Here is a 25,235-nt window from a genome sequence, read left to right as displayed (position 1 = left end):
ATTAAAATGTTAATATAATAATTAAAGAAATTCTGATCGTATTTCGCACATTAGCACACAAATTTCAATAAATTCTCCCACTACAAAAGTGGTTAGATCTTTACAATTAAACTAAGTTAACATGAGCTTCCGCTATAAATTAAAGGAAGAATGCGCACATAATTCCTTACAAGCAGTGATGGGCATCATTCACGGAAATTTTATTCTTGACAAAAATTTAGTCAGAATAAATTTATTCTGAATGATTATTCATATGTAAATTTAGTCATTATTCATCATTCATTATGTAAATTTTTGAATAATGATTGATGAATAAATTCATCAGTCATGACTAATTTTTCTGAATAAATTTTGAATAACCAGTAAAAAATGCAAGCACTATGCTATTTTCATAGCAAGTTGCAATATATACAATATATACAATATATATATATATATATATATATATATATATATATATATATATATATATATATATATATATATATATATATATATATATATATATATATATATATATATATATATATATATATATATATATATATATATATATATATGCCGATTGCATGTGTAATTGTATATACATATATTTTGCTTACGTGAATTCATACATTGAAAATAGTAATCCCGATTACAAGTATATTGTATGAACATACGTATTGTATATATTCCTTTGTACGTGTTTTGTATGTACAATTATACGTAAGCATATGTACTTACATATACGTACGCAGGGGTCTGTTTAGAGGAAATTTGGAACTTAAAAGCGGACCCTTCACAAAATATTTTAACTTAAAAACGAACCCTTCACAAAATGGTTTTTCTTTTAATTGGACCCTTCACAAATTTGTTTATCTTCATTATCGTTTTGTTAATCGAATAAACCCTTCCTTGGGCAGAAAACAAGAAAGATGGATGTAAACGAATTAAGTTTTGTCTTCGGCAGACGATTCTTCCATTATTCGTCCGAAATGAATATTCTGCGTTCAGCAGTATAGGCTAAATATCAAATGTTGCATCTCTAATTTAGAAGCAACAATTGCTGCTTATTTTTAAAAATTTATCTTTTTTATTATAATTTTACAGTGCCGAGCATAATCTTGTATCTATTTACAATTTAAAAAGTCCTTGAAAAAAATTTTTGCAATAACCGGTCCCTATTTGCACAAATTCATAAAAGCGGACCCTGGTTGAGTAATTTTTTCACAATTTCACGAAAAACGGACCTTTCACAAAATGTCTGGACAGACCCCTGGTACGTATGTATATTTTTACATACACACATTGCGCATTGTATATTTTTACATACATTTTATGTGTGCAGGTACATTATGTACATGCGTACACTGTATGTGTATCTATGCACACATACGTATGTTTGCTTACATACTTTGTGTACATGCATGCAAACTTAAATACACAGTGTGTCCTACTTACGTATGCATGTACAGTTGAACATAAAATGTACGTAAGTACGGAAATACTATGCACTATGAACTATGTAAGGATTAGAATGTATGTAAGCATTCAATTTTTTTTACTTATTCATGCAAGCATTTATATACAGTGCTCTTTCGTGCATATATATACGCATAGACATATAGTGTATTTAAGTGCTCATGTATGTACAACATGTTTATGTATTCTCGCAGTAACTATTTTTAATATTATTCGTTGATTATGATTGCTGGTAAAAATGACTGCTTAGAATCGTACATATCGATTACATTGATTGCTTAAAATTAAATATTTTGGTCACTTGTTACCGTATACTATTGGAGATTAATAAAACAGTCCTTAAGATTCCAAACATTTAATAGCTGAATTTTCCAGAAAATAGCAATTTTTTGCACTCAATTACAGCTCAAATAAAGTGTAGTACACAACAAAGCAAAAGCTTAACAATCTAAGATGAGTCAATGAACTAACTCAAGTCAGAACACAGCTACCGTCACAAACAGATTAATACTCTCTACTGGGCGAGGCGCACTCCTATTTATATAGGCTTGCCGACGAAATATCAGAACTTTCGATGCAATTCAAGAAAATTCTCGTATAACTCCGTGAGTATTAGTCCAACACCTCCTAGAAGTATGAAGGCCTCAGCACGGATCAATTTAGTAGTCCGATGTGACGAAGTTAACTGCGCAGTAGATGAAAAATAAGAAAGATGTCATTACGTTCCGGGTACTAAGCTGCGCAGTGGTTGAAAATACGACATATGTCATTACGTTTGGACTACTAAAGGATATTTATGGTAACCCGTGCAGAGGCCTACTCTTTTCTAGGAGGTGTTGATTAGTCCCATCACTTCAAAACTCGAATTTTCCAGAACAATCATTTTGCTGCCAAAAGGGATGCCAAGTTTCGCAAAATGGTAACCGAAATTTTTCCATATCGGCAAAAATTGTCGCCAAACCGAGTCTTCCACAAGAAATAAATAAAGGCGTTATTTTCTTTCTTAACTACGTTAGAAATACTCGATTTTCTTGAAAAATTTCAAATTAAACTGTTCATTTGGAGTCCACTTCAGATATTTACCATTTAACAAAAGAATACTCACAAAATTATACAAATATTTACAAACTCGTAACAATGCAATTATTTCCTCAGAAAATTCGTTTTTTTCCGTTACTTAAAAAAGTTAGAAATTGAAATAAACTAATGGCAGATTTTAAAAGCTAAAACAATTTTTTTAAATAATAAAAAATGCCTTTACTTTTATCAATTTTTTTTACTTTTATCTACCCAATCAAGTAACTACAATATGACTTGTTATATTTCTCTAGTAGCCGTTAGCGACTGTTAATATGATGATCAGCCAAGATATAGAAAAAATAAATATTTGGATCTAAAATCATGCTTTCATTTTTATTCTTACTACAACAAGGTAGTAACTGCAGTCAGAAAACGTCCACTTAATTTAAACAATAATGCACAATCACTTTTTCATAAAGGCACTTTTTGTATTGTTATAAAATATGGACCCTTAGGAAAATTTGCCATAGAGAAGCCTATGGTAATCTATGGCAACCTATGGCTACCATAGAAATTTGTATGGCAAGATACCATACGCCTATGGTTACCATAGAGATTTGTATGGCACAACACCATAAGCCTATGGCTACCATAGAGATTTGTATGGCACAACCCCATAAGCCTATGGCTACCATAGAAATTTATATGGCAAGTTACCATACGCCTATGGTTACCATAGAGATTTGTATGGCAAAACCCCAAAAGCCTATGGCTACCATAAATATTTGTATGGCAGTATACCATAGACTAATGGTAACCATAAGAATTTGCATGGCACGTCACCATTGGCCTATGGCAACCACAGAAATTTGTATGGCAGTATACCATAGGCCAATGGTAACCTTAAAGATTTATACAAATCTTTATACCATAGGCAGTATACCATATAGTATACCATAGAGATATACCATATCTCTATCTATCTCTATATGGCAGTATCTCTATATGGCAGTATACCATAGAGAAAAGTTGATCTAGATCTCCACCAACGAAACAACAACTTCTACGGAGTCCTCAAAAACATCTTCTAAAAGAAATAAATATCCATTATTTCACCCCGAAGTTAATTAAATTCAACATGTAAACCCACAAGGCATTCCTGGTGAGTCTTTTCCGGCCTCCGGGTGGCCAATTTTTCCATTTTTGAGTGTTTAAAATCAGATGTTCCATTGATTTAGGCTTAGAGTATCAGACCGCCATATTAACGTGTCATCCACTACAAGTGGAATCTTTCGCAAACTTTGGCTACTTATTTGAATATTTTTTCGATCTCATTCTTGGTCAAAAACAATTTATTGCAAACGCCTATGCGATTATCTATCTGAATTTATTAAGTTTTTTAATTTCCGGCTGTCTGGTACTTTTATCAGCGTTTACATTCTCATTAGTTTTTTATTTTAATTCCACTTAGGTTCTTGCAATGCTTTTTCACATTATCTTACATATGTTAGGGCTTTATATTTATTTTTTGTGTTTAATTTTTGCATGCCATTAAATTGTTTTTTATCATGTCTCTGTGTTTTACTATTTTACAACTAATATTTCTTAAGTATTCACATATATTTGTACAATGTTCTGTTACATGTTTATACATAGCTTAGGGTCATCACTTAACTAGATTTGCTGGATTACTGTTTGACAATTGTTTTGCTTCAATATCATCAACTGAACAGTCCCTGGCCATATCATCTGCTGCTATAACCAAAAATGCTTCTAACAATTTAATCTTTCCTTAAGTTTACAACTTTTTCGTCATAGTGATTCCCTATACCCAATTAATTTTTATTTACTATCCCTGACCAAGTGTAAATTTGTCAATAACAATTATTAATTTCACCAATTTTAATCATGTCTTAAACATGTTTTGTATTTACCAATGTTTCTATATTGTGTTCTCTTTTCTAAATGTGCTTAACACAACTCAACATAAATTTTCTGAGTTTTTTTATCCCTCACTAGTAGGGGATCAACTAATTTAGCCTGTTTTCTATTCTTAGCTTTTCATAGTCTAATACCATATTTTTTATGGATAAAATTTTGTTCACATGCCACCACTGGTTGCACCGTTACATATTCAGCTTTTGTCCCGTTTGATCTATTTTAAACTAATTTCGCTTCGACCACCGGCCCCACTCTTTATCTTTTGAGTTTTAATAGTATTTTATTGTTTTAGTAGTCTGTTTAATTTTTAGTTTAGTATCACATATCAAAATTTAAAGAATTTTCATACTTGCTCCGACCATCGGACCGTTATTTTACTTCGCGTTCTTTTAGATTCCTCTAATATCTGAGGCTTATCTAACTAATTATGATACCAATCAATCAAATTAACGTTTTTTATACTCGCTCCGACCTCCGGACCCACTGTCTATTTTCTTGTTTTTACGGCTTTAACAAATATTAGTTGCCTGTACTCAATATATTTTGTTCCTAATCAACATAACCAATATTTTCCCCACTCGCTCCGTTCACAGGACCCTTTTTCTAGCGGTTAGTACTAACTGTTTGAAATTTATTTGAATAAGAACCGCATACAAAAAGGATTCTGCAAGTAAAACAGGAGAAGTTTATCAAAGAAATTTTAAAAAAAGCTTTCTGGATATATATTTATTCTACAATTATTAAGTTTTGCATTTTTAATATCCATTGCGAAAGATTCTTGTAAGTAATTATTTTGTGACGTATGGTAAAATATCAACGAGAAATGTTGCCATAGCTGTATGGCAAAGGTATACCATAACCTATGGAAAAATATTTCTTCATAAACTGTAGCACATCTTAGTTTTATGGCAAAAATTTGCCATATAAAAAAATGCCATAGGATATTCCTATGGGGTTTTGCCTATGGCAAAATTTTGCCATACACTTTTGCCATACACTTATAGCAAAACTTTGCCATACAAAAAAGTTCCATAGGATATTCCTATGGGGTTTTGCCTATGGCAAAAATTTGCCATACATGTATGGCAAAATTCTGCCATACGTATATGGCAAAATTTTTGCCATAGGCAAAACCCCATAAAAATATCCTATGGCATTTTTTTATGGCAAACCTATGGCAAATTTTCCTAAGGGGATTTAAACATTAGCTTAATTTATTGAAATTAAATAACATTTACCTTATCTGAAGTAGCTAAATCCTGAACTAAATCATAACTTCAATCAGAATCCTGAAGAAATATTTAATAATCGAGGCTTCGATATTTGTAAATAATGAGTTCTGATTAATTAAATCCCTTAGGAAAATTTGCCATAGAGAAGCCTATGGTAATCTATGGCAACCTATGGCTACCATAGAAATTTGTATGGCAAGATACCATACGCCTATGGTTACCATAGAGATTTGTATGGCACAACACCATAAGCCTATGGCTACCATAGAGATTTGTATGGCACAACCCCATAAGCCTATGGCTACCATAGAAATTTATATGGCAAGATACCATACGCCTATGGTTACCATAGAGATTTGTATGGCAAAACCCCAAAAGCCTATGGCTACCATAAATATTTGTATGGCAGTATACCATAGACTAATGGTAACCATAAGGATTTGTATGGCACGTCACCATTGGCCTATGGCAACCACAGAAATTTGTATGGCAGTATACCATAGGCCAATGGTAACCTTAAAGATTTGTATGGCAGTATACCATAGAACTTTGAGAGATCTAGTTCCCACGCTTGATGCAACAACTCTTTGGAGCTCTATAAATATTCTTTTAAAACCATCATATAATTCTTTTACCCAGCTAAATCTACATAAAAACAACATGTAATTCCCAAAGGCATCTACGGTGAGTCCTTTCCAGCCTCAGGGAGGTCTATTTATCCATTTTTAATTTTCAGTTTTTGATGTTCCATTGATGTAGGCTTAGAGTACCAGACCGCCATATTAACATGTCTTTCAATGCTAACTGATTTCAATGGTAATTTTGAAATCAATTATTTTTACTAACACTTTTCCATTTTTAACTTATAACACATCATTTCATTCGCCCATGCGATTATCTTTCAGTTTTTATAACTTATATATCTTCCGGCGGTCTGGTACTCTTTATTTCAATATCATTTTAAAAGTGTCGTAAATGTGAATAGGCTATCGCTGTGTTAAATTTTACCATTTGTAAACTCTGACTTTGGTCATTGTAATTAATGTCTTATTGTTCTCGCTTCAATCTATTTTTTATATTTGTTGTTCCCCTAAATGTCCTTTATTGCCCGAAACCCTGTTTTTTAATTTTCTCCCATCCCTTGATTTTTCATAGATTTTTATAGAGACTTCACTTTTCAATGTTAACGGTGTTCTATTCTCCATAGCAATTTGTAAACAAACTTCATGATTTCAGATACAGTTAAATGCGTTTAATCACGTGCCATCCAAGTTCTTTTATTAAATTTCTATAAATTAGACCTTATGCTGCTCTATATCTTTTCCAATTCCATGTTGTATTCAGTTAATATTAAAGTCAGAGTTTACAATTCTTTAATATTTTTTCCTTTCTTCCTTTCCTTTTGTACATACATTATTCCAATGCATTTTTTATTATCATTTTACATATGTTAGGGCTATTCATATTTTCTAATAGTAGTTTAATCACATGTTTTTTTTTTTTTTTTTTTTTTTTTTTTTTTTCCTTAAATTACGTATTGTGTGTACTTTTATTACGACCTAAGTCTTTCATGCATTTTTTTTACATAACTTATGGTCAATTAGTATTCTTTTTCCCAATCAAATGATTGAAATATAGACTCAACTCAATGATGGTCAGCTTCAGGCCAACTATTCAAGACCGGTACTAATTAATAAATTGCCATATCTACTCTCACCACTTTAATTTATATCATTAAGTTTGATTATGTTTCATTAGCACAGCGATGACCTATCACCTTAAAGTAATTTTTTACATTGCTGTAACACTCCATGGCCCATTGTAATTCCTCTTTATTTCTTCTTCTTCTTATCTATCTTCAGTATAGTTATTGATCTATCTTTTATTTTATTTTAACTGATACATATTTTGGTTTTCATTTATTCTCATGTTTTGTGTGCTGTTGCCAGTGGCTCAATACTAGTTATCATAGTTTGTATCAATTAACTAGGATTGTCTAGCACTGTCTAGCTTCGTCTTCGACTATATTAGTTTTTTGTCTAGTGTATTTCTATAAATGCTTTAGTTCTTGCAATTATCATATTAATTAACATTGATAATGTAATGATCTTAATATTTTTGTCTCTGCCTAGCGCCGCAATAACGTTTTTCTTTATTTATTGCGTTTACAGTTTCATTGCTGTAATTCTCTTGGTCAATCATAAATTTACAATTTAATGACACGATGGATGAATTCTTAAACTAGACTGATAGGTTTTTTAGCCTAAACAAAATATCTTAATTCACATAAGCAATACTTTATTGTTTTCGCTCATGTTTTCATTCAGCCTAGCGCTGCCATTAAGCGTAAATACCCCACGATTTCCTCATAACTTGTTTTTATGCACTTAATGCAGTGTTATCATAATTTTCGACTGTTTCACTAATCTTTGAATCACTGGCATCGGCGCACACTAGCATCAATGGAGCATCACATCAAATCAAATTTTTAAATAAAAATTTTTACATCCTTCTTGGAATGATTTTTTCTGGGTAACTGGTTGGGACTCACCCTCGCCATTTAAAATAAAAATTAAAAAATTGGTAACTAATACTTTAGTTTCTCGAAACGTCATTTTCCTCTGACGTATTGACTCTACGCATTGACTGACAAAAATCTCTGCTTACATATTGACTACCTTCTTTCATGGCTAATTCACAAGTTACAGACAATTGTCAAAATCCTGCAAGATCAACAAGATCCCAACGCAGAGTTACACAAACCTTACAAAGAATTGACTACAATATCTCACTCACAGAAACTCCTGCCAGACCAAAAAATTCTCATCGAAAAGATAATAAAATCATACAATGTCCTGATACTAATACATCACCTTCAGTAATCGTTGATCTCACTTCTGTCTATGAACATACTTCTCCGGTAACCAACGACTACATCATCAGTGATACTCCAACTTCTACCAACAAAAATACCTCCATCATGTCACAGACTAAAACGGATATCGAGCGCCTTCTGCAAATAATAGAGAAAAACATCAACTACAGCTATCATAAGAAAATATTCCTTCCGCAGGAACCACGATCTGCTTGTATCAACGCAATTCAACAAATAAGGAAGATAACTTCGGAACAAGAAACTCATGACTTGATAAACTCTAGAAACTTCCAAACATCCCTAGACAAGAAAATTGACGACATACGAATAAAACTTGCTGACTTTTCATTAAATGTTCACTCCTCAAACCCACTAAATCAAATTGAAGAGAATCTAAGGACCATCAACGCAAGACTCGAAAAATTAGAAAATACCACCTCTATCAATGTTGATGTTCCACGAGTAATAATACCACCAAAACCAATAATAGTAAGACCACAAGAGGACTGCTCCACAACTGATATCGTGGAAAGGCTGATTCAGGAAGAACCTAAACTGCCCGTGAAAAAAGTCTACAGAAACAGCAAGATGCTAGAACTAAAGTTTCATAACAATCAACATAAAGAAACGGTCCTCTCAACCTTACAAAAGACAGGCATCCAATATCACGACAAAGACGTAAAGTTGTTCTCTCTAATTCTTCTCAACACACCTACCACATTCACAGAAACTGAGATTATTGACTTGATAAAAATCAATGGCAATTTCGATCCTGCCTACGATATCATCAAATTGACCAAAGAAATCCCACATAAAAGAGATAATTCTAAGAGACATATTATTATAAGAGTCAACAGAAAACTCTCCATCAAGCTTTTGAATCTTAATTATTTCTATGCTGGACTACAACGTTGCACAATTAAAAAAAGACTGGTCTTATTAAGATGCAGAAAATGCCAGACAATAGGCCATCACCAAAACACATGTATTGAGTCACACTGTTATTGTGAGAAGTGCGGATACCAAGGTCATAGTATTGAACATTGCACGGAAAAAGAAGAATACTGTATAAACTGTCACTCATCCAACAAAGACTCCAATTTAAATCTCGACTGTAATCACAGAGCCTCCTCACCTTCCTGCCCAACTTACCTGCACGAACTTAAAGAGCTACGTCAATCCAATCAAGTCTACACAAATCCCTACTAAAAAGACATATATATTTGCTTGTTAACATTTTTCTATATCTAGTGATACTTTTAACTCTATTAGTTTTTTTTTCAGCGCTATCTTTTTTTTTTATTAACTTATTTTATTCATTTCTTTTTACATTCCATATTTTTTTTCTTTCCATTTCTTACTTTTCCTCATTTTATTTATTTTTAAATTTTTAAGGCAACTTTCATTCTTGTTTAAACTTTAGTTTCTAAGCATTTCATCTTAATTTCATTTAGTAATGCTTAATCAATTTAATAATGATATAAAACAGTATACTATATCAACAAATCTTGACGGACTTAACATTCTACAAATTAATCTTCAAAGGTGCAAAGCAGCTATCTTTTTATTGCAAAAAACGGTTGTTGAGCACGGGATCGATATAGTTTGTTTTCAAGAACCATATTCTCCTAAAGGAACAATAATAGGATACCCAAGCTTTTGGAAACTTTTCGTGTCGGCAGATGGTAAAAGTGGTATATTCATATCAAATAAAACAATAACTCCTCTACAGTTAGATATCCTACAAAATTCAGTTTCGATTTCGATAAATTCATCAAATAATTCTCCATTAATATTAATCTCTTTTTATAACTCTCCAAGTAATAACGAAATAAATTTAATGAAGGATTTAATCTATTACAGCAACAAAAATTTTTATAATTCACCTACTCTAATTTGTGGGGATTTTAATGCTCATCATGACTTCTGGGGATATAACAACAGTGATGCCAGGGGCGATGCTTTACTGGATTTCATAACATCTAATGATTTGAATATTCTTAATACCCAGCCCGCGACACCGACATTTGTAACCTCCTTAACTTCATCATTTCCTGATCTTACTTTAACAAATAATCCAGATGTTTTAACATCCACAACATGGAATGTAATGGATATAAACAGTAATTCTGACCATAAGTACATATTAATCCAAGTAAATAACACATTCTCTTTTTCCTCATTCACGCGATTCAAAACGAAATACGGAAATCACAATAAGTTCAGAAAAGTTTTTTCAACTTTTAACCTTGACCTAATAGATGATTTAAATACAATACAAAATCATTCAGACCTAAACAGTTTTACGAATAACTTAATTAATAAAATTTTAATAAGTTGTCAACAAACTTACAAAACTAAACTTTTTCATCGTCCAACAAATGCCACTTGGTGGACAACACAGTTAACAATTTACAAAAAAGAACTTCAAGCAATTAAAAGACGCTTTCAACGATCAAATGATACAGAGATTATTAATAAATATAAAACAATTTATAAGAAAAAAAGAGCAGAGTATAAAAAACATATCATACAAGCTAAATATAAAAGTTGGCAGATTCTTTGCGAAAACACTAAGAATATTTACGGTGCCCATTATAAATCTACATTTAGAACAAATTCATATCCAACAATACTCACAAATATATACAACAACAATTCTCAACTTGACGAAGCAAACAGCATTCTAAAAAATCTTTATCCTGACGATAATATTATTCCTACACGTCCATTAATTTACAGTAATAACACACCGGATCCCCCATTCACACACAATGAGTTACAACGCCTAATTAAGTCTCTTAACAGCAAAAAAGCACCCGGCATCGATGGAATAGATTACATTGTAGTTAAAATTTTATTCTCATTTTTCAGTACTTTAATACTTAAATTTTTCAACAAATGTCTTGCTCTAAATTATTTTCCAGATCATTTTAAGAAAGGTCAGGTTTTACTTTTTCTAAAAAAGGGCAAAGATCCAAAGCATTTAACATCTTATCGCCCAATCACCCTTCTACCTTGCTTGGGTAAATTTCTGGAAAAACTTATTATTAAAAGACTAAATTTTCATTTGGAAAATGTAATCGCCCTTTCAGATTTTCAATACGGTTTCAGATTCGGCAAGTCAGTCCATTTAGCTTTGGATAATTTTAAAGATAATTTAACACACCTAAAAAATAATTACAAACACGTTGCAGCTATATCTTTAGATATTAAAAGTGCTTTTGACAACATTCAATATAGTATAATTAATCATGAGTTGTCGAAACATCATATTCCCTCTAATCTTTGCCTTTTCATTGAAAGTATAAACACAAATAGACAAGCAATTGTTTCAACAGATCAAGGTTACGTAACTAAAAACATTTCAAAAGGTTGTCCCCAGGGGTCATGTATTGGTCCTACAGCATGGAATCTTACTATCAATAGTTTGCTTAACATACATTCTGAAAATTATATGATCCAAGCTTTTGCAGACGATCTGATTATACTGACTTTTGCCAACTCAAGGAGAAATTTGGAAGAGATTACAAATAATTCCCTTAATGAAATTCACACATGGCTAATTCAAAATGCTCTAAATCTTTCTATAGAAAAAACAGTTTACATCCATTTTTATAACACAGATCGCAGTGCAATATTTAAAATCAACAATATTAAAATTAAACATTCTAATCATTTTAAATATCTAGGAGTAGTCATTGACAAAAAATTAAACTGGGGTTCTCACATTAATCTTTTAAAACAAAAATCTAAAACATTATTAAATTCGCTTCAAAAAATCAACCAAAAATCATGGGGTATCAACCAAAAAGCGAGAAAATTAATATACAATACAGTAATAATTCCCGCATTAGCTCATGGTTGCAGCCTATGGGCTACGAATATCTCTCCACGTATTTATCGCTCTTTACAATCTATTCAAAGAAAATTTCTTTTAAACATGAGTAGAGCATATTATTCTACCCCAACGGCAGCACTTCAAGTACTAACAAATATTCCTCCTCTCGCAGAACAGATTATGTCAATATCTTGTTCAACAACCGTAACTCACCTCCAAAAAGATGCCAATTTTAATAATATAACGTATAATACACTAGACTATGAGAAAAAGCTAAAAATACCACATCGCCATCCTTCTTTTCACATAATTAACAAAATAACTTTAGTAGAACAGAATAATTTTGATTTTAACAGAAAAACAAACTATTTTACAGATGGCTCGAAGACAAACACAGGCACAGCTTTCGCTTTCCTCAATATTACACATTCACAAAGCTACACATTAGACAGGGAAAATTCGGTCTTTCAAGCAGAACAGTTGGCAATCTTTGAATGTATTAAATACATTAAGAGCACTAAAAACTTCGATAATAACGATATTTATGTAATCTGGTCAGACTCAAAATCATCAATATCATCAATACTTGATTTTGACACAAATAATAGAATTTCTTTTGATATTCAACAAGAACTACAACACACATCAATTCAAATTTCCTGGATTAAAGCACACAGCGATAGAGTAGGTAACGAAAAAGCAGATGATTTAGCTAAACAATCTACGAGACAACCAAAAAATTATGTATACCCACTTCCAGTTTCATATCTTAAACGACGTATTAAAGATTCTCTTCTAACAAAATGGCAATTTCAATGGAATAATTCAGACAGAGGCAGACGTCTATTCAAAATTATTAACAATGTTACTTTTTTTAAAACAATTCCTCCAAAACAAGTCATCTGGTTCTTGACGGGTCATGGACCATTCCCAACATTCTTTAATTACCTGCATATAACAGATACTGATCTTTGCACCTGCGGCCAACAAGGTTCGCCTGAACATTATCTCACTAGTTGTTCCTACACTGTCTCCTGGCACAGTCGTCAACCTAGCCCAACAAATTTAGAAATTTGGCAGAAAACTTTTATTACAAACAATACCTTAAACAAAAGATTAATAACAGTTATGAACTTCTTAGCGGATAATGACTATCTATTAAAATTTTAATAACTTCCCATTTTACATGTATAATATTTTTTTTGGTCTTATTTCTTCCTAAATTCCACACTTTCAGTAAAATATTTTTTTTTTTTTTTTTTTTTTTTTTTTTAAATTTTTAAATTTTTTAAATTGTATGTTATTTAGAGGCTGGAGTGGAGCTGGACCAGCGGCCAAGTCCTGGGCTATATGGTTAAGGGTTTTCATAACCTAGGTACATGCTCAGGGCTTGGAGGAAAGAAAAAAAAAGTATACCATAGAGAAAAGTTGATCTAGATCTCCACCAACGAAACAACAACTTCTATGGAGTCCTCAAAAGCATCTTCTAAAAGAAATAAATATCCATTATTTCACCCCGAAGTTAATTAAATTCAACATGTAAACCCACAAGGCATTCCTGGTGAGTCTTTTCCGGCCTCCGGGTGGCCAATCTTTCCATTTTTGAGTGTTTAAAATCAGATGTTCCATTGATTTAGGCTTAGAGTATCAGACCGCCATATTAAAGTGTCATCCACTACAAGTGGAATCTTTCGCAAACTTTGGCTACTTATTTTAATATTTTTTCGATCTCATTCTTGGTCAAAAACAATTTATTGCAAACGCCTATGCGATTATCTATCTGAATTTATTAAGTTTTTTAATTTCCGGCTGTCTGGTACTTTTATCAGTGTTTACATTCTCATTAGTTTTTTTATTTTAATTCCACTTAGGTTCTTGCAATGCTTTTTTACATTATCTTACATATGTTAGGGCTTTATATTTATTTTTTGTGTTTAATTTTTGCTTGCCATTAAATTGTTTTTATCATGTCTCTGTGTTTTACTATTTTACAACTAATATTTCTTAAGTATCCACATATATTTGTACAATGTTCTGTTACATGTTTATACATAGCTTAGAGTCATCACTTAACTAGATTTGCTGGATTACTGGTTGACAATTGTTTTGCTTCAATATCATCAACTGAACAGTCCCTGGCCATATCATCTGCTGCTATAACCAAAAATGCTTCTAACAATTTAATCTTTCCTTAAGTTTACAACTTTTTCGTCATAGTGATTCCCTATACCCAATTAATTTTTATTTACTATCCCTGACCAAGTGTAAATTTGTCAATAACAATTATTAATTTCACCAATTTTAATCAAGTCTTAAACATGTTTTGTATTTGCCAATGTTTCTATATTGTGTTCTCTTTTCTAAATGTGCTTAACACAACTCAACATAAATTTTCTGAGTTTTTTTATCCCTCACTAGTAGGGGATCAACTAATTTAGCCTGTTTTCTATTCTTAGCTTTTCATAGTCTAATACCATCTTTTTTATGGATAAAATTTTGTTCACATGCCACCACTGGTTGCACCGTTACATATTCAGCTTTTGTCCCGTTTGATCTATTTTAAACTAGTTTCGCTTCGACCACCGGCCCCACTCTTTATCTTTTGAGTTTTAATAGTATTTTATTGTTTTAGTAGTCTGTTTAATTTTTAGTTTAGTATCGCATATCAAAATTTAAAGAATTTTCATACTCGCTCCGACCATCGGACCGTTATTTTGCTTCGCGTTCCTTTAGGTTCCTCTAATATCTGAGGCTTATCTAACTAATTATGATACCAATCAATCAAATTAACGTTTTTTATACTCGCTCCGACCTCCGGACCCACTTTCTATTTTCTTGATTTTACAGCTTTAACAAATATTAGTTGCCTGTACTCAATATATTTTGTTCCTAATCAACATAACCAATATTTTCCCCACTCGCTCCGTCCACCGGACCCATTTTCTAGCGGTTAGTACTAACTGTTTGAAATTTATTTGAATAAGAACCGCATACAAAAAGGATTCTGCAAGTAAAACAGGAGAAGTTTATCAAAGAAATTAAAAAAAAAGCTTTCTGGATATATATTTATTCTACAATTATTAAGTTTTGCAATTTTAATATCCATTGCGAAGAAGATAAGTAATTATTTTTTGACGTATGGTAAAATATCAACGAGAAATGTTGCCATAGCTGTATGGCAAAGGTATACCATAACCTATGGAAAAATATTTCTTCATAAACTGTAGCACATCTTAGTTTTATGGCAAAAACTTGCAATATAAAAAAATGCCATAGGATATTCTTATGGGGTTTTGCCTATGGCAAAATTTTGCCATACACTTATGGCAAAACTTTGCCATACAAAAAAATGCCATAGGATATTCCTATGGGGTTTTGCCTATGGCAAAATTTTGCCATTCAAAAAAATGCCATAGAATATTCCTATGGGGTTTTGCCTATGGCAAAAATTTGCCATACATGTATGCCATACATGTAAAGATAAACATTCATATCTTCTCTTTTCACTTCATATAAGATATTGAAACTAAGCATCTGACTCATATTCAGAAAGTAACGTTTTTTTTCTCTAACATCATACCATTGTACTTTGTTCATTTAAATAACAAATTGCGAAAGAATAAATTTGTCAATCAATAAATTTTGACGATTAAATTAATGAAATATTTCATCATAAATGGGGGAAAGGCCTATCTAAAGCCTCAGACTCCCAGTTCGAACGTAATGAGTCAGTCCTTCAAAGGAATAACTAATTGAATGCAAGAACCTTTGACACCTATACCATATTATCAAAAGTGTTGTTATTTTTGCTAACTCTCAATTGTTAGCAAAACTAAATCAAGTCAGTTACACCACCAACTTTGAGCATATCAAGAACGTAGATCCACAAAAAGATCACCTCTAGAAAGACCTAGTCAGTTGAGGATGATATTAAAAATAAATATATAAAAAGTAGATAATTGTACTGTTAACCCTTCGGAGCAGAATTTTTCTGAAGCATACTTTTTTATTATTTTGTATTTGGTACTTGTATTTTTTTTAATTTAGGCCGAAATAAGTAAAAAAGCATATTTAATGTAAGTATTTAGCTGTTCATGGTGAAGGAGAAGTGTGCAGCTTCTGTTGGTACTAGGACCGTGGACGCCCGAGGGAAGAAGTCTGACTTTGTCCGTTGCCTTTATGCTTCAGCTGGGTATAGTGGAATGGCCTTCACGCCTTGGGTCACCCCGCCAGGAGTATAAAACTCCGGACGTACTTCACCCATTCCACCCAGGGCCACCACCTCCGCCACGATGAGGCAGCATAATAGGACTTGGGGGGGCTCTAGAACACATGATTTCCATTGAGAGTACAGAGAATATCTGGATTTTCACGGATAGTAAGAACTCAGTTCAATACCTAAGTAATTTGCAAAACATCAGTGACAGAATTGGCCTAAATATCATCGACAATTCGATGACTTACTCTTATCACAATGATATACATCTTCATTGGATCCCCTTTCACGTGAACCTTCACTTTAATGATCTGGCCGATGAACTGGCCAAGGAGGGCTCCAATGATCCCATAGATAGTAGTGGCCTTCTAACATACAATGAAATCTATGCAAAAGTAAAGGCCGACAATAATAGGACTTGGAGGATTCCACCTAGTCGTGAATGGTATCAACAAAATAGTCCTGGGGCTGCCCTGGAGCTAAAAGGTGATAGGAAACTGCAGACAGCTATCACAAGAGTAATCACGGGTCATACCCGCGGACTAACATTTGTTCAGGGCCAAAAGACGTTCCCTGTATGCCTAAAATGTAATGCTCACCAGGCTTCACCTGATCATTTGCTGTCCTGTATGGGACTGGAGAAAAATTTTATTTTGGAGGATCCGCAGATGGTGTTTGATTTTCTGTCGGTGAACGGTCTCCTGGACTTGGTCTAGCCTTGTTCTGGGCCAAGAGGAATAAGTACTACCACTACCACCACCAAATATTTAGCATTTAAATAATTTATGGTTATGAAATACAGCACATAACACCTGCGTATTTTTCTGCATTAATGGTATAATCTTCCTAACTTGGCTCCCTTGCAAACAATAATTTTTCAAATTTGCACTTAAATATATTTAAGAGAAGCAGTTATTTATCATTGAAATTTCTTTAATTTACGAAATCAATTAGTGATAAGATTTTGAATATGAATAAAAAAAAATTCAAACTACTTTTTTTTAATTTCATATTTTACTAATAATTTCGTTAATCTAACAGATTTCCTATAGTGACTGTTAGATTGCTTCTTATAGTTAAAAAATCCGCAAATATATTTTTACTTGTAATTTGAGTTTCAGAATAAAAAATATCTATAAAAGGAAGATTGGTATCCAATTTTTGTCAAAGGGATCCGTCTCCCTAATTTGAACATTCCGATGAAATTTTTAACTGAAACTAAGGACTGATAACTTAATTTCTTTATCCTTGAAAATTTATCCTGGAAAAACAAGATATTCGTAAAAAGTTTTTTAAAAGATATTCTTTAACTCACAACTTTGCCTTACATTTTTAAAAAAGCAATACGATGTTTAGCCAGATATTGGAAGTGGTAACAAAATGTATGCTTTAATCAGAGGAGCCAACTGCCCCGTATCCTACAAAATGCTTTAAAAAACGGTAGAAAACTATACACTAAAATTTGCAAATTTTTGGTCAATTTTACTAACTTTTAAAAAGGCTCAACACGAAATGGTTCCAACAAAATGGCACTTTATATGAGCCATTGAATAATTTATTATTAATAATGGGTAAAACCCCTTTAAATTGTATGTATAAGCAAAGAATCACGCATTAAAACATATGCTTTGCTACCACCAGAAAATACTTATCCACAATCTGGGAGCAATTTGGATCTCTGGTTGTATAATTTGATTTTTGGTTTAATAAATATAATTATTTAAATACTGCGTTTACGACCACAGCACAAAAATATTTCAAAGACATAAATATTTCAAAGACATAAATGAAAGATGTTTAAAAAAGATGTTACGATGTCTACAGAAATTTCACAAATTTTTACTTGTCATAATTATGATTTTATTACAACTTAAATTATTGCGATGGGCTAAAACCCTGGTAAAAATAACAACTTAGAATTCTCGTTTTACAGATGTACAATTTCCAACTTGTAAGGTCATTTGATTAAGTCCTAGTAAAATAATAAATTAAATAAAATATTTTTTTAACAATTAAGCTGTTTAGTTTTGATTTTAAAGCTTCGTAATTACCCAATAGAATTTATATATGCATGTTTGTTTTAATGATTTGCCATTGTGCTTAAATCAAGATTTTTTTTAATTATAAACTTTGAACACTAATATTTTTGCATTTGTTACTATGCTCAAACAATTTTTTACGTAACAAACTTTTAAAACTAATCTTTTCACATTCGAACCTAAGTATTGCTACCCTTAAGAAAAACTTTCCAAGCAATCGTACTAGATATATACAAGCTTTACCCAGAGCCGTCCCCACTGGGGAGCATCCAGGCGTAGTGTTAGCCCACCAGGGTACTAATCAGTGAACAAGTGTTCAAATACAAAAACATGGTGCAAATCAAGAAAAATCTAGCAGGTCCGTGAATCCAAATGAAAAGTCAATACTACATGCTTTGAAATCGAGAATTATAACAGATGTAAAGAAGTCCCTTAACAAAACGGAATTCCAATAAAATAAAGAGCAGAGGAAAAGATGTTCCGTTACAAAAGAAAATTCAAAAGATAATAACAGATATAACGAAGTCACTTAACAAACGGATTTCTAATAAAAGGAACAAATGAAAAGACGATCTGTTACAGAAGGAAATTCAAAATTTGGCTTAAATATCTGTATGGTTTTCAAAATGAGTTTTCATTACTTGTCTTATTTACTATGCCTTTCTTTATTTTAGGTTCTCTCCAGAACCGTAGAAGGTTCTGGAAAGAAAGTTGTTACGGGAAATGCTTTTTACGAATACTATTGTATAAAGGATAGTGCATGAGGAAATGTTCTAGGTCATCATAAGTTTGGCAATTACTGCAATCTGAGGGCTTATTAAGTAGCTACCCTAACATTTTGATAGCTACCCTAGGTTCCATGATCAGTAAGGAATTGATTCAAGTAAAAATCGGAGTAAATGCAATCGTTCTAAATGGCGATTATGCATTTAAGCCTTAAGTTTTTTCGTTAAATCATTCCAATTTAAAATTGTAGCTTGAAAAAGTTAATCACAGCTTTCGTTCAAGGACAATACAAAACACGTTTAAATTATTCTGGATATAAGATTAACGTAAGCGAGTAAAATTACTTCTCATCTATTTTTTCTTATTTTGTAACACATTCTGCATTCTATGTTCATATTTATTTTCTAACTACAGTTTGGGCAGACATCGAAAATCACCATTGAAACCAACTTAATTGCCAACTAATTACTACAGCGTAGTTGCTAATTATTAAGGTATAAAAATGCAAGCCAACTTAACATTTTTATAACTTAATAATTAGTAACCACATTTTTTATGAATATTGAAAATTATATAAAAATATAGCTTAAATTATTTAGTTTTTATATTAGATATCAAAGTACTCGGATTGTAAAAGATTAAGAAAATAAAAACTATGATGAATGCGAAGTATTTACAGGGGCTGGTGAGCAGAGCCTTCGAATTATTTGTAAAAAGTAATAGTGAGATTTTCCAAACTGAAAATTTAAAGGAATTATTAACTTTTTTTTCCTTCCTCTTTTTAGGAAAAGAAAGTATGATTCATAATACTAAGTAAATAAATTGTATTTTTTCATAGCAAAATTCTTCTTTTTAAAAGAATTTTCAAAAAATGATTATTTACAAAAATAGCGACCACAATACTTTACATGCTATTAACTTCTACTTACCTCAGAAGGTGGAGAAAAAAAATTTTCAGTTTTCTTATGTAGCTCTAGGTTTAAAAGAATATTTTCATTTTTATACTATAATCTATTAAAGGTAGCCAAACATAAACGTTTCATGGATTGTCACTATCTAACTAAAGACAGGACGGAAATGATTATTCTGATTCAAAATGACCTTCATAATCAACTTTCGCTATCTGGTTATCCACACGCTTTTATCTCAATTTAAAGAATATTGCAACATTTTTTTTATATATATTTTTTTTAGTCGGATGATAATACACTTCCTTTTTTTTTCAGCTGGGATATTCAAAGGTATCAAATGAAACATTCAATGCCATTCTCCTTTTTTTAATTTTTAGGGTATGTTTTTGAACATCTTAGAGTATTATTTTAATGCTTTTGTATGTTTTTCATATTATTATTATAATTAGCGTATTTTCCGGTCTTTCCGTCGACATTTTGAAACCCTAAATTGTAATAAAATTTTGAGGGTGGATGCTCAGGTAACGTGTTTGGACACAATGATTTTTTTTTCTTTTCTTAAGTTTGTCACTCAGCATAAAAAATTAACCTAGTCCAAAATATTTGCATGAGAAAAATAAAGAAATTATTGCACAGTCATGTCAGTCCTTAAATTAGATTATTCTAACAGACGGAACGTCAAGAATTCGTCGAAATCAGAACATAACAAAATAACACTCTGGAACAACTTCTTTTCTGTTGCATGATATTTTTTTAAAAGATTTTATCTACTTTCTTATCGCTGATTTCAAATTTGCAATCGGTTTCTCTCTCCATGTTTTTTCAATTGACATTTTTGGTCTACTTTGTATTGAAATGTATTCAAGTTCAAAAACGCTATAAGCGGATCACTTAAATGTTGCGATGAACTTCAAGTGGAAAAGTCGCAATGGAACTTTTGCTAGGAAATGTCATCAGACGCCGCTAGGGATGCTTCCTTATTATGAGCTGTTTCTTTGAGGTCTTCTAAGCAGGCCATAATAGGGAAGCGTGCCTAGACGGTATTTCTAGGAATGGTTTCCTATTAATAATGCAATCTCGTTGATGTGGCCTAACTCTTTCTAAAAGTTTATCGCAACATTTACTCAAACCCCTGTTATATATAACGCTTTCAAACTTGTGCATTTCGACAAAAAGTACACTAAAAGTGCCATTTAAAAAAATCTGTAACGTTTGAAGTAAGACTAATTTCAGATTTAAAACCCTCTCACCCGAAATAGGCAAATCAAGTATTTGTATAAATACAAAGAAAAAATTTTCCCTGTGCAATTATTACTAATAAAGAGTAAAAGAGCAAGAATTGATTCATTTTCAAAGCGTTTCAGAGCATTATATACAATACTTTATGTACTTTATTATTATGTACAATACTTCAGGTACTTTAATTGTTTTTTTAACTCATGTCTTTAGAAAACGATATTAATAGTCGGTTAGAAATTTGTTTTTAATAAGTGTGAATTCACGGTTTGACTTATCTATCGAATACGCATTTTGTATTGCAAAATAAGGGTTTGAATGATACACCGAGACATGCACTATTATTATAATTTTGTAATGAAACGTAGTATTTTTACAACGTTGTAAGTCACTTTCGTGTGCGTAAAAATGGAATGTTACAACCAAAATTTTGATGATTTCCTGGCTATCAAAAAGAGCTTAAATCTCTTTGGGAGCTCCATAACAGAGGTGTAATGGAGAGGGTACGTACATCAACTTCGAAAGATTCCTATTTTTTCGTCAATATTTCAGTTTCTTATGAATTACAAATTTTTTGTTAGTGGTAAATTTCGTTCAATTCTGCAGCTGTTATTTACTTGCATTTTTTATTACTGTAAAATTCTTTTGCTTTTTTAAGATGGTTAAAAAGTAAAAGCACTGTTTAATGGGGGGGGGGGATAACATTCCTCGCTTTTTTAATTTAGCATTAAATTATGTTGTTAAATTAAAACGAGTGTATAAGACTTTATATTAAGGTAGTTAATATATAAATTTAGAGAATTTTAAATCAAATGCAGTTGGAAACAAAAACAAATCGCATTTTGCAAAAAAAAAATCTGCAAGAAAGTTAGCATTTTTATCGCATTTTACTGAAAAGCGCGTTACTACAATAGTGCTCATAGCAATGCAAATTGCAACTCTTTAACGGTAGGTACACACAGAGCCTGAGTAAGGCAGGGGCATACTGGCAGTTGCCCCAGGCCCCCACATCAGAAGGGGCCCCAAATCGAATAGAAAGTTTATTTTACGCCTCCTTCTTTAATAAACTTTTTTTAAGCAAAATATCAGTACTGTGTAAAATCCGTCAGTTTTACGTTAGCATCTTCATTAATCTATCGTATGAACACAAAAAGTCTATATTTCGTAAATCCATGGCTTTCTAGGGCGTAATCCAGCTAAATTTTCGCAATTACGATGGACAAATTTGGCCAATCAATAGCTTGTATTTTTATAAAATGCGATATGTTTACAAAAATACTGGCTTTCGATTGGCTTAATTGGGCCATTGTAATTGAGAACATTTTCCTGAATTCCCTCCTAATCCAAGGATATAAATTTTTCGCAGCTAGATGACAATCAGAAAACTGACATGATGGACATGGAATTGTCAATCAATAAAATGGACGAACGATATTTCGTCTGGCCATCGGAGGAGGGGGGGGAGAGACTTTGCAACTACTTTAGGTTCTAGTCAGTTTTCTTGTTATGTTATCCATAATGAGGTGAAAAATTTAAATACCTCCATAAGTTCGGTTTTACATTGCTGAAGTAGTAAAACAGAAGGGGGCCTCCAAAGAATATTTTGCCCCGGGATCTAATTAGGTTAAGTCGGGAGCTGGGTTCACATATAAAAATTCTCGTCAATTTATCGCCTGGGGGAACTTATAGTCAATCAAAATAACGATTAATTAAAGTGCTCAAATATCATCTGCAACTCTCTGCCGGATGACAACTTAAGCTTCCATAGTTTCTTGACCACTAACTAATATCAGATTTCATAATTATATTTCTTTAAATTATATATAACCCCTAAATTAAGAGTTTGCACATTTGTTTTAATTTCATAAAATAATTAAATGTTAAATAAAAAAGCGGAATGTTACTCTTAATAGTATTTTTATTTTCTAATAATCTTTATGAGAAAATGTATCATCAATCAAAACTTTAACCACTGTCCATCTAAGCCATAGCGCTTAAAAATTAACTGGAGTCCTATACTTGATGGCAGAACCAATGAAAATAACACACTTTCTTATAGTGAAAAAGGCAAACTTTCGCCCTCGAAAACATCCTTTTTATTTAATATTAGTGTGACACTTCATTTTTATTAATATCATTCGTATTTTTCCAGATCCTTTTAGAGCCTTCTAGAAAAATGGACATATATATAAAACCGTTGATTCAAAATCGAAAAAGCAAATAATGTATTTCACCTCAACATCTTGATTACTATTCGTGAATAATATTTCCTTTATCGTTCTTAATACTTTTCATGGTTTATTGGCGTTGTTACAGTGATTTGTATCGGCAAGGAGGAGATACAAGAAGTAATTATACAGAGCATTTTACCAAAATAGCCGATTTAAAAATATTAAAAAATATTAAAAAAAAACTCTGCTGTATGATTATTAACAATATTAAACTTTTATACTCACACAGCTGAACATATTGCTTTATAATTGTACTAAATGCTTTACTCAATGCACTAAATGCTTTACTCAATGCACTAACCTTTAAACATTATCAAAGCTACAGTAGCTGGCCTGCTCCATTTTCCAATGGTTTTATCACACTGTAAGAATTATTTTCATTCTACAATTACGGTAAAATAACAGGCAGCAATCTGTCTATCCAATTATCCGTAAATCTTATGGTAAAAAAAAGCATTTTTCACCTTTACTGTTTAGAAACCGTTTACAACTAGTATGGTTAAAAAACCATGAATACAAAACTATGCGGATTTTTTTTAACTATTCACAACTAGGATAGTTTCAAAACCGTAAATACGAAATTTAACTAGACATTGAAGCTAGGCTTTTTGTTAGGTAGTTGGCACTGAAAGTAGATTGTGGTTGAGTTGTGTTTTATCAATTTATTAACTGAACCGATAAATGTGGTTTAATAAGTTTACAAGGTTGTTTCACCTTTCGTAAGAGAGGAAAAATAGTAGACTATTTTGCGAAGCAGATTTATGGTGCTGCCATCTATGCGTGGATGAGAGCATCGTATTCTAATAGTCCAGGGTCACAAATTAGGGAGTTCAGGACACTGGAAACTCTTCATGTGTTGAAGAGAGTAGAGGAAATATTGTGGTGAAGATGCTATAGCAGCAGGCATGAGATTGACAGTTTAGTCCTCGTGGCTATATTATGTACCCAGCTGTAAAGAATTAAACGGCTTCATTAGGTCTGCATAATTGGTCCGATAAAACACTGATTGTTAAGCCTAATTATGTGAAAGCAGTTAATAAACGGTTTTTCTCGCAGGTAACAGTTTCCATACCATCTTATTTATGATTATTTGACTGTTTTGCTTGAATATGGTAAAATAACGGTTAAAAAAATAGTTATTTAATTTTTTCCGAAAAATTTCCAACAGTACAAATGACGATTTTTATAGCTGAATTTGGTGGCTAATTAGAATAAAACATAATTCGTGAATATACTTCTTCAGAAAATATACTACTTTTAATAAGTAATATTAAAATATAAGTCTATTTTTACAACTTATATTCATTCTGATGCGCAGAAAGCTGAACTTTTTGTAGGTTCTTCATAAGAAAGAATAAAAGTGTAAAGGTATGATGCAGTATTTTTTAAAACTGAAAAGTACTAAGACTGAAATATGTAACTTGTTCTTTTTCTAGAGCGTAAACTCGATCACATAAATACAGCGATACAATATGCAGAATGCATAAACGAAGAAATATAGAAACA

General features: G+C 31.8%; 1 protein-coding gene across 5 annotated transcripts in view; it reads right to left on the bottom strand.

The window, feature by feature from the left end:
- Positions 1 to 25,235, bottom strand: part of LOC107444022 (sulfotransferase ssu-1) — a 44,007-nt gene that overhangs the window by 1,829 nt on the left and 16,943 nt on the right. The window contains exons 1-2 of one of the 5 annotated variants that reach the window (XM_087165645.1): positions 20,281 to 20,456; positions 13,787 to 13,856 (exon numbers count right to left, since the gene is read on the bottom strand). The exons of 1 other annotated variant lie outside the window; for it this stretch is intronic. The gene's annotated coding sequence lies outside the window, so the exon portion shown is untranslated. Of the gene's footprint in view, positions 1 to 3,498; positions 5,005 to 5,660; positions 6,083 to 13,786; positions 13,857 to 20,280; positions 20,471 to 25,235 lie in introns of those variants that run through there. 3 more of the 5 variants (XM_071178829.2, XM_087165647.1, XM_087165646.1) reach the window with 3 other exon arrangements.

This window comes from Parasteatoda tepidariorum, chromosome 6, assembly GCF_982258835.1.
Source record: "Parasteatoda tepidariorum strain Cologne lab strain chromosome 6, Ptep-v5.0, whole genome shotgun sequence".
NCBI classification, from domain to species: Eukaryota; Metazoa; Arthropoda; class Arachnida; order Araneae; family Theridiidae; genus Parasteatoda; species Parasteatoda tepidariorum.
Note: the sequence above shows the minus strand (reverse complement) of the source record. Positions and strands in the feature narration are given on the sequence as shown.